The sequence below is a fragment of the Sipha flava genome, unplaced genomic scaffold (genome assembly GCF_003268045.1).
Source record: "Sipha flava isolate LNK unplaced genomic scaffold, YSA_version1 117_pilon_pilon, whole genome shotgun sequence".
Lineage (NCBI taxonomy): Eukaryota > Metazoa > Arthropoda > Insecta > Hemiptera > Aphididae > Sipha > Sipha flava.
The window spans coordinates 610,491-628,270 of NW_020271741.1; the positions used below are offsets into that span (position 1 = coordinate 610,491).

Here is a 17,780-nt window from a genome sequence, read left to right on the forward strand (position 1 = left end):
TGAAAATTTACAAATTTATAAAATGTTTAACTTTTATAGCTAAGGATTGAAATTTGAAACAAGGTTCTACGTAACACAATGAATCTAATTTGATTAATTTGGAATTTATTTTATAGGTACCTACATTTTTTTTAAAAAATACGAGTAATATAATTAATACTGTATAAAATATCCAAGACTGAAAACTCGTCCCCGGTCAGAATCGTTTTGTTGCATTTCAGCAACATATTTTTTTTTCAAAGTGTTCATCACCCTCATTTTCGATAAAATAGCTCCGCCATACACTAAATACGAGCTCAAAAGTATTTTTGTATAAAAGTATTTGATTTTCAAATACAAATACGTCCAAGACAGTATTTAAAATACTTTCCAAATACTTAAACCAAAAAGTATTCTAAATACATTTGCTCAAATACTTTACAACACTGCACTATACATATAAGTATATTTTGTTTGAGTAATCGTATTATATTAATCATATTATGTTTGGGTAATTGCATAAGCATACTCGTCGATTTATGAATTTTCATTTTGTATATAGGTATCTAATTATTGCATTATGTTATTTTTATATACCTAGGTCAAGTTTGTAAAACTTGACGGAACAATATAAGAGACAATTTTCGCAAGTCAATGAGGAAAAATATAACAAAAAGTGGTCAGTGAGCACATAAAATTAAAAAATACAAATATCAAGACTAGCTTGAGTTTTTAAAACCACATCTCCAAGAAAGGGCAACGATGAGCAATTTAGAAAACGATGATTCTGATCATGAAGTTGGACACGATGTATCTGAGGAAATCGCAAAACAAAGTAAGGAAGTTAACAAAAGTATAGAATATGAAAAAGAAGAACCACCCTCCCCCAGTAACAAATAAGCCACTTAAAAAACGAAAATTAAATACTCCAGAAACAGCTTCATCTACTTTGATGAAGTATTTAATTGAAAAAAATGAGAGCAAAAAAGACACATTACCAACCGTTTTACAACCACATACTGTTGATGCTTTTTTAGCTAGTATTTCTCCGTCTCAGAAATCGTTTTCACCATATAATTTAAATTTAGCAAAGACTAAAATTTTTTCCATTGTCCAAGAGCTTGAAATGAACATGATTTTGGAATAACAAAGGCTAAAATCTTATACTACGATCAATTCACCATCACCACCACAACACATGCAGTATTCCCAACAACAACAACTACTTTCAGAGTATAATAACTTATCTGTAGATACCCATACACAAAATCATCCATATATTTCTACGCCTATTCGTAATACACCCACGGGACAACAAACATACCAAAACATAGACACACAATCTGTTCAAATGCCATTTTCTCCTTCCCCTGCAGTATCTCCAAACCAGGAAATGCATTCAGGACCAATTCATTATGTCGGACAAGCAAATGGCTCAAGGGTTACTACCTACTATGAAACATTTATTGCAAATAAAAATAAGTAAATAATTAAAACTTACAGCTTATAAGCATGAACAAAGTATGTTTATGATTACTTAATTATAATTTTTTTAGTAATATATTTCTCGCGTAATATATAAAATAATATTTATCAAAGTATGGTTGAAAAAATGTTTTGTTTTATTTGTTATTTTAAATTTTAAAATGTATGGTGTGTTTGATTGAAGTTTAAAAAAATATATATTATATACATCTTATAAGACATATTTTTAAATTGTGCAATACCTTTCTGTAAAATTTATATTATACTATTTTATGAAATTCTATTTTAGTATATATAGGTACAGATTGTAATATTTTTTTATAATCAAATTGAGCAGTTTTAATTTTTCAGTATTAAAAATAAAAATATAAAAATATAAAAATATTTTTTTTATCTTTTACGTGTAACACAGACTATAATATATTAATAGGTTAGTAAAATATTATAATAGGTAGGTATAATATATAATAATGATCGTTTGGGTACCTTAGAGTTACTGCAAGTCTTTCCATGGGAGTTATCGCCAGCCTCCAATGAGTGTCTTATCTTTTTATATCATCTTGAATTTTTAATAATAAAATATCAAAACTATATTTGGACATCCGAAAGTACTCAAAAAACTTGGTTTCGTGATCTACTAATTCATTACTAATTCATATAGTATTATGAATTCTCCTTCATTATTTCTTTTCTTCCATAAATCATGAACCCAGGTTCGCTTTTTTTTTTTTCCTACTTTTTTTTTTGCTGCTTCATCTTCATCCAGTAGTATTCCAATCATTGCTAAATCTTCGATTGATAAAGTGTCAATCTTAAAAATAAGGTATGAAAACGCTTTACAGAAGTTTTGTCACTGAACGAACATGAAATTCCTGATCACAGTGTAGTGCACAAAATAGAATACCCAACGACACGAACTTGTGTGAATTAGATGCTATCGGGCAGTATTATCACTGAACGGACGGTACGGATACGGACCGGAAATGTGTGAATAGACCTTAAGAGTGTCCAAACTCGCGCATGTCTACCGAGAAGCCGATAACGGTTGGACACCCGTCGATATCTAGACGCTCTATGATTCGTTGTCATTGTTCGACCGCCGTCGTTGTCTATCAAAGTCGGAGACTGCCGCCTTGTATAAAGATTATTATTAAAAAAAAAAACCTTGTTATTCAAAATAGAACTATAGCGTGGCGTTACGAAAATAGTGCGGTAATACAGTTCATTACGTATAACAGCGTCGTAAGGCGTTGGCTTAGTACAACGTTCATGATGGAAGGAGACACATGCTTTACTCTATGAAGGAGACATGCGCAGCAAAAAACAGTTTTCGTTCAAATGACTGTCCACAGCTGCATGTCCCCAGCCCCCTCACCTCGGACTTTCGACTTCAAATTTTTACAGTCGTTTGTGCTTCGTTTGTGCTTGTTTGTGCTTTTATTCCCGTCGTTTGTGCTCAACCCGTTTCCGAGTTATTGAACTTTCAAGGTGGGGGGGCTGGGGACATGCTCAGCCCCCCCACTACCTCGGACTTTCGAGTTCAAATTTTTACAGTCGTTTGTGCTTGTTTTTGCTTTTATTCCCGTCGTTTGTGCTTAACCCATTTCCGAGATGTTAAACATTGAAGGAGGGAGGGGCCTAAAGACATGCTTAATAAATTCAAAATATATTTTAACACACTTTTTGTGTATATTGTTTTATCAACACATTTTATAAAGTAAACTTAGTATATGTAAGTAACCAATTTTTTATTTATTATCGACCTGTTCGTTTATTCCAAGTTTGTGCAGATTTGTGATCAAATTTCGACAGAAAATTCTGATTTACTTGGGTTTTTTTTTCATACTTTAAGTAATGACCAACATATTTTTTTAAAAATGAATTTGCATACAAAATAATAAGACCTTTTCTCTTTGTTTATATTTGAGAAAACCAAAAAAATACGTTCATTATTGAAGGATATCTATTTTCCAATTTATAAATGCCAATCACCTTTTTTAAATTAAATAACATTCAAACAATTATTATTATATCATTAGCTTTTTACACAGCATATATTTATAATAATAAAATATTTTTCATATGACAAATTTTCTTAGGTATACATTTAATAAAAATGTAATCATTTATTGATTTCTTGAAGTATAAAGTAATTCTTCAATAAATATGAAAGTATATATATGTAACATTTTATAAAAGTTTTAAATTAAAATTACAAAAAATATTTTACTAATAATAACAAATTTGATATAAGTATAAGAACATTTTAACATTAATTACAAACATTTAAAAAAAAACAGATATTATAATAGTTATTTACGTAAAAATTAAAGCGTATGAACATTTTAATTAAAAAATAAATGACACATTACAGTTGTAATATGCATATATTACTAAGAAATAATAATACGCATATTCCTGAGTCATATAAGGAAAAACGTACCAAGAATAACTATTGCACACATAAACTTTAATGAGTGCCACGCGCGAATTACAAACAACCGCAAACAACATCATCATTCGAATATGACGATCAAGACCAAGGACAACCACGTGTCGAAAACAACACAATTAAAACAGAATCAAACAGAGTATATAAAGGCTCAGTTTCACCACCAACGGCAGACGTGTCCTGCTATCAAACCAAGCCCTTATGAGTTTCGTCTTCGATATTGTTAGTGCACGAATTTATAATTTATATTTGTATCTATGTCTGTTTCTGTATTTGTATCTGTATTTATTAAAGTGTTTACAAGTGTTTAAATTAATTATTGAATCAATTTACCCTGATCCAACAACATCATTACGATAGGTACCTGTTTTTATTGGGTACCACGTAACACAGTTTTTAAGTTTTTGAATAAAATTTTAAATTAAAACATAATTAATTATTTAAAATACATTATTTAAAATGCTTTTTGACTTATTCAAATTAAGCAAATATACTAACATTAGTAACCTAATACTTTTTTATTTAGTGTACAGTATGAATTGACAGTTAACATTTGTGGATGCTCTTACGTATCGTGTGGAATGCAGTTGGTCATCACATCGTTCCCATGTAATATTAGTTTCCCTCCAATTGTATGATACATAATGCCCAATGCATTAATGTTTTTGGATTTTGGTATTATGAAATTAATAATACCTCTGAGTGTGAATTTGTTATGTAGCACATTTATTGTTGTTGGAATGTCACTTAAAACGACAGTTAATTCAAAGTCTAATTTTTTTTCCCAACTCAAGACTTTAGAAAACAGGTTCAATGAAAAAATGTTTTCCAAATGTAAAATTTGTTTTAAATTTTGTACATGGTCCGCAACGTGCCAAAAACCATTTTTGACCACGGGATGGTGGAGATAATATAGTAAAGGAACTATTGCTATTACTGATTCATTCATCCTCACGACATTAACAGATTTTGTTATAGAATTAATAAACTTGTATTAACGTTTTGTTGATATTTTGTATCTACTAAAAGCAAACCGAAGGTGGTTTGCGTACTTATGCAATTTCATCAACCATGTGTTATTTACTATTATAAATTATAACTTTTTAACTTTTTGCTAAATAGACACCAGTCTTGTAAAGTATTCGAATACTTTTTGAAGTATTTATATGCTATTCTGAATACAATTTATTTTTTTTTATTTTTTAAGTATTTTGATTATTTCTTAATTGTATTTTTACTAAAATTTAAATACTTGTATTAAAATATCATAAAGTATTTTATTAATTTTAATTTATTATTTAAAAAAAAAAATCGATTTTGTTGAAAACTAATATTATGTTTTTGTATAGTAAAAGTAGGTAGGTAATAGCAATGTTACCACACTAAATACCACATTACATTTTATATAGTTTCTGTTTTGGAATTTTTTAAGAAAACTGAAAATCTAATAAATTTAAAATAGTTCCATATTAATAGTAATATTACCAATTTTTTTTATATTTTTTTCATTGAAATTTAATCATTATTAGTTAAATTATATGTGAATGCAGAATGAAATATGTGAACATGTATTTATCTCTTAATAGTCAGACATGTTATAATAATTGTTAAGATTCATGGAAAGTAGTAACATAATAGTTACCTATACTGGTGTACAATACATATATATATATATAATATAGCATAAAATTAAAAAAAATACTTGGATTTGTATTCAAATACTTTGTAAGTATTCATAAAATACATTTTTATAATAGTATTTTAAAAGTATTTTTAATACTTTTTTATTCGAATACTATTATTAGTATCTTAATACTTTTTCAAATGTATTGTTTATAAACTGTGTTTACGGTTAGACACGTAGGTATGCATAAGTTTCAGTGCGAATTCGCAGTAGCCTGCCAGATCTAAAATTCCGTGGCCGGATAAAATGGTCGCTTAAACGTCAATCCAAATTTAAAAATGACAAAATAAAAAAGGTTTCATACAATTTTAAAAACGTGTTATGATATTATCATAGAAGTTTTTTCAAAATGAAAATTCATCAATAATTATTATATCACTTCGGGGTTTTGGTGAGAAGAGCTCTTATTGTTATAAAATACACGTAAAAATATCAAATATTTAAATTTTTGTACGCAAATTAATTAAAAAAAAAAAAATAAAGTGGGTCATTATAAAAAAAATCCCAAGTAATTCAGAATTTTCTGCTGAAGTTTGATCATAAATCTGCACAAACGTGGAATAAACGAACAGATCAATAAGAATAATTGGTTAGTGGGGAGGCTAAGTCCTTAAGCCCCTCCCTCCTTCAATGTTTAACATCTTGGAAATGGGTTAAGCACAAACGACGGGAATAAAAGCACAAACAAGCACAAACGAAGCACAAACGACTGTAAAAATTTGAACTCGAAAGTCCGAGGTAGTGGGGGGGCTGAGCATGTCCCCAGCCCCCCCCACCTTGAAAGTTCAATAACTCGGAAACGGGTTGAGCACAAACGACGGGAATAAAAGCACAAACAAGCACAAACGAAGCACAAACGACTGTAAAAATTTGAAGTCGAAAGTCCGAGGTGGGGGGGCTGGGGACATGTAGCTACTGTCCACTCTTATTCTGAATAGACTATAGAAGTGAACGATTCACCGGTTTCATGACGGTTTTACAACCCCAGAAAAAGTTTCGTCAGTTCACAACAGAGGTTCTACGTTGCCCGTTGCTGCAACACGTGTAAATGCACTCATACTGCACTCATCGTTCCGTTATGGTTATAATATTATTATAATTATGTTATACTGTTATTAGTTAGTACATATACTTTTAGTATACACGCATATGTATGTGGACAAGGTCATGGACCTATATCGTCAACGGACATACATCTGTTGTAAAATAATACTGATATTTCACTTATCTACATCATTCATTATTATTTGGTTAGTTGGATCGAACGATATGTTTAAAAGTTTTCCACACACAAACACATGTATACACAAAAATTAACTGTTTTAATTTTATATTATAGAGATTTACATTAAAATCGTTGTTACTATTAAAATTGTTCTGTTTATATATTTTTTATAATTGATAACTAGTAAATCGCTGCAATGTAATTAAATACTGATAGTAATAATAGGATCAAACACAATTTGTTGTAATCTTTACTTCATGGTTTAACGTCAAATGGATTAAATGTGTTCTGAATCACAAGTTTTTCTGAACTTATTCACTATAAGGATTCGATTTACAGTCATTTTAGCTGATTGTAAGTCATACTCAATATTATACGATTCTAAAATATTGTATACATAATATCAATAATAATGCATTCCCATTATTTTAATAATGATATTGATAATTATAATCATTAAATTAAATTACACATTTATGAAACATGCTATTATGTATTTACACAGTGCAATACGTAGTTGTTCATCCGTGAGCGACTAGCCAACTGTGTGTTTGCACCGTAATCGTTGGTATGTAATATTTCGTCGGTATTGTCTTCAAAAAAATTGTTTCTATAATTTTAAACTCTCCGAAGCCGATGAAATTGATCCTCGCGGTCGTGCGTTAAGTTGAACATGACGTTGCCGCACAAACGAAAACATTAGGTTTTATTAGGTTACTCATCTTTACTATACTGTTTTACAAGATGACGTATTATAATCAGAGCTAAAACTGTTGAGCGCATGTTTGATCGGAAAATTGACGACCATTGTTGGATTAAAAACCTACAGATGACATTAATTGTTGTACATTTTCTTTTAAATTGCAGCCAAAAACGTTGATGTTAACGGCAACTACTGGTGTCGCGTTTGTCTTCAAGCTTGTATTTGTCAGTCGAATATTTTCTTTTAGGTTTTTTCATTTTTTTCTCCTTCTTTCTGCTTCTCCAAACAATGGTCAAGCATTCCAAAGTCAAGCACTTGTACATATAACCACACACAAACACTTTTATACAATATACGATTAAAAAACATTGTAAATAATATATTATATTATTTTCTTTACTAAAGAGTCGTAGAAGTAGCCCTTTTGTATAAGGTTTTATTTATTTATTTTTTTTTTTTTTTAATGATTTTTCTAACGCTAACTAATGAATATTAATATTCAGTTTGAAATCAATATTCTTACAAAATAAGCATTTCGATTATTGATAACGAAAACACCATGTAATTACTACAGAAACTATCGTGTTAATTTGGTGTCATCACTTTGTTTTGGATAATATTTATTAACTAACGCACTCGTCGTTTGTGTTTTATACGAAAATCCATGAATTATATTTAATTATTCTTGTTTGCGCCAAATTCAACATTTTGTTTTATTTTATATTTACATATCTGTACATTTTATATTATCTGATCATTATAAATTCACGTTTATATTTACGCAGGTTCTTATTAATACCATTGTTAATCAACGATTGCGTTATCGCTTCTGCCATATAGAACCCCGTCATTATATATATTTATATAAATATTATTATTTTTAATACGATCATAATTATGTCTGGATACCACCGATTCAGCGGATATAAAAGCCCCGGTGACTCGACAAAGATTGTCATTTACCTTCTTTCTGACATCTGAGTAAGACCTACGGGAGGCGACTTACAAGGCTTGGCAAAAAGGTCTCCCCCTCCTCCAAACCTGTTCGAACGGTTTTGCAAACCGAGCAATGTTGCAATATTTAGAGTAATTTCGGCATTACATCGTTCGTTTACGTAACCCACCCCATGGGGCAATAGTCGGAGTTATTCTAGCATTGCACCGGCTGTCCAAACCGTTCGACGGTTTGGTTTTTCCCGTCCATTTAATGACTGCGGAACATACCCATCGTAATTGTCATTGTGACAGATGTACAAGTAAATAATACTTTTCTTATAACTTTGTAATTGTTATCTTTTTTTTATTACTACGATCACTACGTTCTGATTTTATAAATATCTTTATTATTATTATATTTTGTTTATTTTCTTTACGATTTTAATTACTTAATATCATTCCGATAGTTTCGTCCAAACGTAAACAATTCTATTAAACTATAATTTATAATTGCAAGTACACTAAATAGTGTGAAGAGTGAGTATTTGTTTACATAGCACATTATAATTATATTTTATAGTATAGTTTTAAATTTAAACCTGCAGTGACAGAAAAACATAAATTAATGATTTCAAATTATACTGATAACAATTTTTTCCAGTTGTATAGACTACAGCCGGATTATTAATATTGTGTACTCATAATTTTCGTTATCTTTACGTATGTAGGTAATGGATTCCTTAAATTTAATGCGGAATCTAAATAAACGGTTCACGAATAGAAATGAAACATCTGAATTCAACGAATCGAAAAAACGTAAGAACGATAATTATGAAATTATGAATCATAAAAGAGCACGGATGAATGATAATGTTGTAGAAGTAATTGAAATCATCGATCATTATCTGAATTAGGTGTAGACATCACTGAACCTGAAACTACACCGTTCAGAGTTACTAGTCTCTTGCCATGCTTATTCATGATAGATATTGTCAGACTAACTTGTCTCAATTATCTGACAAAGAAAACATGGAGAAACCAGAAACAATTGTTCAGAAAAAAAGAATTATAGCACTAGAAATTATTTTTGAACATAAACTTGATCATATAAAAAAATAGGTTAAAAAAATTGAATCTCCAAAGAAAAATGAAATTTTTCCAAATTACAGTAAAAAAATACAAGACAATATTATTCGTTTAATTTCTGGACCTCAAAATGAATATATTATAAAAGAGAAACATACTATTAATAAGAGCGACTTTCAAACTGTATATTCTCCAACAGTTTGGTTAAATGAAGAGGTTATAAATCGTTATTTAAGTATGATTGTTGGTCGTGTCCCTCATAATTTACACACTTCACACTTTCGATACATTCTTCTATCTAAAATGATCGAATGTTTGTGCTTTAATTATTTACCAATATTTAGTTTCAGTAATTTGTTGATAACATTTTTTACAGTACTCAAGGCTATCTGTTCGTTGGTGGTCCGTACATGCAAACAAATGCTCATTCCTATCCACTTGGGGAATCTTTGGTGTCTTACTTGTGTTAACTTTATTGATAAAACTGTAAAATACTATGATAGTTTTGGTGGAAAAAATCACAAATATTTGAATATAATTTTCGATTATTTAAAAATAAGAGTATAAAATAAGAAGAACGAAACATTTGACGTTAGCGGATGGTAATTAATGCATGCAGATGATTGTCCAACACAGTTCAATGGATATGATTGTAGAGTTTTTACTAGTATCAATGCTGAGTATTTAGCTCGTGGTTCAATATTGAATTTTATTCAAGATGACATTCCTAAATTAAAAAATCGAATATGCTATGAAATATTGACCAATCGCCTACCTATGTTATTAAATACTGTATATTAAACATACTAACTTGTAATATATTTTTTTTATTTTCTTATACACTATTAGTGGTCATGTAATGTTAAATGTAGTAATTCAAATTAAAAGATACTGTAACTGTTATTTAAAAACTTTTCTAGGATGACAATCATTTTGTAAAACCAATATCTACGATTATTTGTGTTTATTTGTTTTTCAAATTAAAAATTTGAAATTCGTCATTGGATTATTCTTTGATAGTATTAAAGCCATATCGAATTAAGGTAATAATATAACTTTTTTCGTGTATGTTAGAGATGTGCAAGTGTGTGAAAGTTACTGAGAGTATGAAAAAAATCGTTGAAACATAAATAACACAACGTATTTTAAATAATCAATCTTTACGTTTATTCCATAGGACATTTTACTTTTTATCCAAATAACTTGAAATTGTGTATAGATATATGGATATGTATAGATTTATGGATTTGTATTATTGATTATAATTTTATTTTTATCAAAATTATACTTACGACTACAAATAAGTTTGTCTGCAAGCTTGTATTTGTCAGTCAAATATTTTCTTTTAGGCTTTTCATTTTTTTCTCTCTCTTTTTTTGATTCTCTGAACAATGATCAACCATTCCAAAGTCAAGCACGTATACATATAACCACACACACACACATACTTTTATACTATGTACGGTTAAAGAACAATGCAAATAATATATTATATTATCCTCTTCACTAAAGAGTCGTAGAAGCGGTGGTGGTTTACCGTATAACCCTTTTATATAAGGTTTTTGTTTTTTTAATTTTTTTTTTTATGATTTTTCCAGTGTTGCCGCACTCCAGTTAACACGTCCGGCTCGGAAGCCATATAATAATGTATACAACATATACAAAGCGTATGTGATTAAATAAAGAGTCGAAATCCACCATTACACATAATTATAATTATTAATTTTTTCCAACACCATCAAGATCATTATTGATATTGAATTTATTATAGTTTTAAATTATATTTATTGTTGTCATTATTTTTATTATGATTGCATTAAATTAATCTGGAGCGCGATCGACGTACGGATTTTCTCGTCTTTAGACGTTCGTGTTATTGACTCGTACTACCGTCGAGGTCAACTGTAGTTTACCGAACTTGAGTGACACGTGGGGCAGTCTAACGATATTATGTTTGATAACGTAAAGTGGTTATTAACGGTCATTTCGTAACAACGAATAAAACGTACACGGCAAAATTGGTTTTTGAATACTGCAGCTTCCCTGACTGTTAATTGGTTTTTGCTAGCTCTTTTACTTATAGAATTTCCGACGTCTCCGTACATTTACTCTATTCCTCTGCGTACTGTCGATAATTTCTACTAGATATCACAATGATCCTAGGATCTTTTTTTCTCATTTAATTTGAATAAACACACTGCGACTCTTTATGCGCTATTTTACCATATTTATGTTGCTATCATCGAGTAAAGTGTGAAAATCATTTCGAGAGGATTTGGTATTATTTGGGTTTATTAAACATAATTTGTTATATAATATTTTATAATACATTTGGTAAAAGTAAAATAGTAATATTCAAATACATATTTTATACACAGATTTAATAAATAAAAGCTTAGCCAGGAATATTATTATATTTATAAAATACGATCGGTTTGCAATTTTATATATACCTGATAATGAATTTTTAATTCAGAACCTGTCTTACCTTACAATTATAATAAAAGATACCCCGAGTTTAGCTTTTATTTATTCATATTTATATGCAAACTATTTGTGTATTTATCTAAATATTAATTTACGAGCAGTAACCATTTAATAATTAATAATTTTTGTTTTATTTTTTATTAAATACTTATTAAATAAGTGTTTAAGTTATAAGACTATTTAAACAGTTCGAAACATTTAGGTCAGCAAGGGAGAATCTTTAATTTAGGTATTATTGATAAATGATATAAATAATTTGTTTTGAAAGCCATATTAATGGTGTAAAATTATAAATATATGAAACAAAAAAATTAAGTATATAAATGAATACTAAGTTACTAAAAAGTTAACTAAAAGGTTCCAAGATTTCATATGGAGTATTCACGATCATAAAATTTGTATTAATTATGCCGTTTAATAAAAATTAAACTAAGCTTTCAACACACACTTGTAAATATGTACAGGTTAAGTTGGAATCGTACTTAAAAGTCGATCTTCCTAGGAAAACCAAGTCTTTCAGAGATACGTTTTTTGTAAATAAAATTTTCTAATAATCATATTTATCTACAATATGCATTCGAGTTTACTGTAAACAATGGTTAAAAAAAATATCATCATGATAATCGATATGAATACATTTATGTTTTTATTCACAATTCCATTTTTACAAAAATAACATTCGAGAAAAACTCGAACAAACCAGGTAAACGTGCACAAAAAATATATGCTTTTAACGAGAGGATTTTTGCAGATTTAGTTTTAAGTAGAGATCAGTGCCACGGGATCAAACCAGTAGAACTGAAATGGGTAGTTTTAAGTCGGTTTTGGTTAGGAGGAACAAATGTGTTAAGGTATGAAGGCATATTGACCGTGGTACTTATACAGTTCTCGTATCTGAAGGGTTGTCCGTACACCGTAACCGCATTTCATCGAACCAGGCCAGATGGTTTGATAATTCAGTTCGACCAAGAGAGTTTTTAATTGCACGCTTATCTATCAACTTTCAAATATGGTTTCAATGCGATTCCGTCGTAGTTCCGTGACGTACGTAGCATTTATTATACTTGCACACATTTTTTGTGTTATGTGTACTAGAATTTAAATCGTTAAGAATAATAAACCATGTGATAAAACTTAAAAAAATATATCGAATTGTACACAAAAGTTTATGAACTTAAATTCATTAAAAATTATAATAAAAAAATCAAACAGTGTGTTTTTTTTATTTATTGTATGAATGATATGCATGATGTAACAAGATTTACCAAAAAGCAATTTTGTCAAAAATGTCTACTAATTTAAATTTAAATACTTATTAGAGAAAAGTTATGAAGATCTAAAACAATCACAATTTATTGTGACTGTTACATTTGTAAAATATCTATATGCTATGCTATTCAAAAAGGCTTTTACATTTGAGTCAACTGTAGTTGATTGTCGGTTGTTTTGACGCATGTTGACATTTTCATATAAGACAAAAATTTAGTATTCACTGTGTATTATAAAGTATGCCAGCGTAAAAATAACAAATTATGAATAATAGATTAATCTACTTAAAACAAAAGTTTGAGACTGAAAAAGATAAGCTATAAGTAGATGATCATTAATATATGGAGTGCATCAGAAATATTATTTTTATTTTTTTTTTATTAATTAAGAACTTCCAGTATAAACTATTATAGTTCGACAGTTAAAATATTGATAGATAACGTGATACAATAGCTGAATTGATAATTAAACATAATGAGCATAATAATTTAATAATAAATATGAATATAATATCAGATAAGAAGTAAATAGAACGGAATATTAGTGTAGGTATTTAATAACAACGTAATATTAAAAGTAAATGCCCTAATTAATTAATTATTAATAAAGCGGAAAGAAAAGAATTTATCATGGATGTTAAATCAGATAGGAATTTTGAAAGAGCTAAATTTAAATTTGAGTTTTGCGAATTAATGTTCGGTTTTGAACCAAAAGTAGCAGCAGCATATGACGGGATGGATTGAAAGGATCACTGGGGAGGGACTTGGAGAATAAGTTTTTTGTGTGTGTGATATTTTTTTTGGAGTTGGAAAATTTAATTTTATGGCGATTTAAAATACTTTGATAGAACTGGCACCCCTTGAAGCTGGCTGTATGATTTTCGGAGCAGTGGACGCATTTAGCTGGACTGAAGTGATCCTTGGTGCAGCTATCTGACTCATGAGCCTCGCCGCATTTGACGCAACGCGAATGATGGCAATAGTTTTGCGTGTGACCATAGTCTTGACAATTGAAACATTGCGGCGGACCGTATGTCTTTTTGTTCGGTTTTTCAATCACTACTTTCGTGTTTAGTAATGAAGTGATGTTGTAGATATATTTATTATTAATATTGGGTTCGATGTCGACAAAAAATATTGGGAGAGGACAATTGTTTTTTTTTTACATTATGGACATTCCTCACTTCCGATAACGCGGACGAAATATCGGCACTGAGAGTGGAATGATGGAGGTTTCTGATAACGATCCTGAGTGGACGCTGACAATGAGGACGAAAAGTATGGAAACTGGCATTAGTTTCCATCAAATAATTTGACAATAAGTTGAAATTAACGCGATCGTTGGGACGGACGATAAGGTACGAAGGAGTAGACTTACATGTAAGCCCCTTGGGGCCGACGGTCTTAATTAATACATCTTTGAATGCGGAAAAGTTATTGATGTTCCTAATGTAGATAGGTGGAGCCGCAGGCTCTGCCTGGTCAGAAGGGAGAGATGAAGGTACAGTGACTTCGCAGGAAGGTGGAGCCGCATCGAACACAGTGTCATCGTTAGTGTCAGTTGAGGCGAGAACAGCGAAACGGTTTGGTGAGGTGAAAGTTTTGGTCTTTTTCCCCTCGTGAAGAGGAGAATTTGGAGAAGTACTGGATAATACTCTTTTTGATTACGTCTTCGTACGAGGTGGACTTTTACCGGAACGAATCATAATATGATATACGTTGAAAACGAAAACGTAATTTACGTATAAAATACTGATAATGAAGCGAGCCTAAGAGCATGTGTTTATGATGAACGTTATCGCCAGACTGTGATCAGAAATATTAGAAGTGTAAATTCGATACCGGTGTAACAGGCGATTATTACCCCCCCAACATTTTTACCGGGGGGGTAATAATCGCCTGAGGTAATAATCGCCTACAGTAACAGGCGATTATTACCCCCTCACAATTTTTTACCGGGGGGGGGTATTAATCGCCTGAGGTAATAATCGCCTACAGCAACTGGCAATTATTACCTGCCCCCACAATTTTTTACTGGGGGGTATTAATCGCCTGCGGTAATAATCGCTTGAGGTAATAATCGCCTACAGCAACAGTCGATTATTACCCCCCTTAAGAGTGCGACAAATTTAATAACGCGGACACGAATGTTCGAATCGGTGAATCTAGGAAAAACATCTTAATGTAAAAAAAGATCGTCAAATGTATTTTACTTTAAAATTCCAAATATTTTAAGTCAAATGTTAAGTTAAATAAGTAAATAATAATAAAAATAAATCATAGATATAGAATAATATATGCTATTACTATTAAAAAAATTGGTAAACCTCTTTCCCTAATTAAATATTTTCCTCATAATTTTTTAAGTTTATTCTGTAATTTGACATATATTTTTATTGTATTTTTTTAATAAACTCTGAAATGTACACAGGCTTTAGACAATAAACTCTAAATTTAAATCTATAATTGGTTTGAGTTTTCGTTATTTTTACATACGGATAATCGTTGTTTTTGAGGGCCTTCCCAAAACAATGTATATGAACGTATACAGAATGTATATTAGATATATTATACATTTTTCTACTTAATTTACAAATTATAACAACTATTATAACATTTGAAACATACATATCATGTATATATCAAACATATATATCATGTAATATAATTACTTTGCCTGTTATTGTAGGCGATTATTACCTCAGGCGATTAATACCCCCCCCCCCGGTTAAAATTGTGAGGGGGGTAATAATCGCCTGTTACTGTAGGCGATTATTACCCCCCTCCCCGGTAATAATATAGGGGGTAATAATCGCCTGTGACACCGGTGTATCAACGAAAATTGTTGATCGAGTTTGAATGAGGACAATAATATGACGAAAGTTCTTAGTATGCGCAATAAACACAATAATATATAGGTAATCATATTCATAGTGTAATTTAGGAAAATACCAGACAAATAGTTAATTCCCTAAATAAAAGAAAATATGAATGCGGCTTGTACACAAGTCCGAATAAAACAACTCGATAGGAACATAAAATTACTTACATACCATATTTTAATTTTAATTATAGTATTGGTGTATACTTTTTAAAACACTTATGGAATAGAATATTGCAGAAACATCACGAGTCAGTCACGTATCTTATGAAATTGAATCTTATGAAAATTTAGATATTAGTAAAATCGTATAGCATCATATAGCATTTCTATGGTTTAATGGTAAAAAACTTTTTAGTTATAAATTTTTATCAGGTAAATAAAATCTAAAGACGTTTTTTTACTCAACACATAGAAATACATAACAAGTATACGTTTTTACTTATATCTCAATTCCATAAAATATGTAACTTGTGATTTATCTGCAATCAGCGATTCAATTTTAATTTTTTAATACAAAGAAATATTTCTTCTTCACGGAAGAAATTTCAAATATAATTGTATTCAACTGACCAACTAATCTCAATGTATTAAATCATTCAACTTATATTTTTGCTAAAAGTAAATTTTTATTAATACCAAAATACTATTATTAGCTTGTATGTTCGCGTTATAGAATCTACTTGTTGTTCACATGATAATGTCCAATGTGATTACCTGTACGACATATGTATATGTAAAACGGGCAATCACGTGGAAAATAAAACCAAAAGGTCACAGGTTTCTGTTCGCAACACCACCACAGGTAGTGGAGTTGGGATTTTACAGTGCGTGGCAATTATTACATGGAAATTGGGATGATTGTACAAAGATAACAAAATATACACTCAAGAAGCTCACACGTAGGAACGGCGCCGGGGTTTGCGAAGCTCAGGAAAATACACTATTACGAGGTCATAAATTAAAATTATTTTAATCTCTATCATAGGAGTGATTGTGAAAAGAAAATAAACACGAAGTCTTTAAACAAACTTTTATTCATTTAATAATAATAATAATACTAATAAAACTTGAATATTATTTGTAAACTGTGTTGTAGTATACTTATTACTAGGCCTATTAGATATGACTAAATACATTTTTTTAAAGCGAAAGTTTATAAGAGATTTTGATAGTCAGTGTTGTTAAATATTTCTTATTCAACACATTTAAGTGCAAGATCTGAAAGTTTCTCTTAGCTTAATTTATTTCGTTGGTACGTTTTAAAATAAGTTTCGAGAAACTTCTTTCAGCACAAGCTGATTACTGGTATTTAGTCATAAGTCATTCGTAAATTTATCGTTGTCGTAAATATTTAAGGGAAAAACACACAAAAAACTATATGAACATTTTCGAAAAAAAAACGTTGGTGCAGTTGTGGTCCATTTCGATGGAAACTTATTACGATTTCTATCTATAAAAGGAAATTTCGATGTACTTCCGATAGTAATCAATTCCGATGGAAATTGTTGGGCGGGTACATTTTCCTTCAAAAACAAGATACCGTTTTCCTCCAAAAAATAAAAATAATAAAATAATAAAATCGTCATTCGTT

The 17,780-nt window shown here is 29.8% G+C and overlaps 1 pseudogene; it reads left to right on the forward strand.

Annotated features, from left to right (window-relative positions):
• Positions 1–9,433: 9,433 nt before the first annotated feature.
• LOC112692882 lies at positions 9,434–10,351 on the forward strand (annotated as a pseudogene).
• The last annotated feature ends 7,429 nt before the right edge of the window (positions 10,352–17,780 follow it).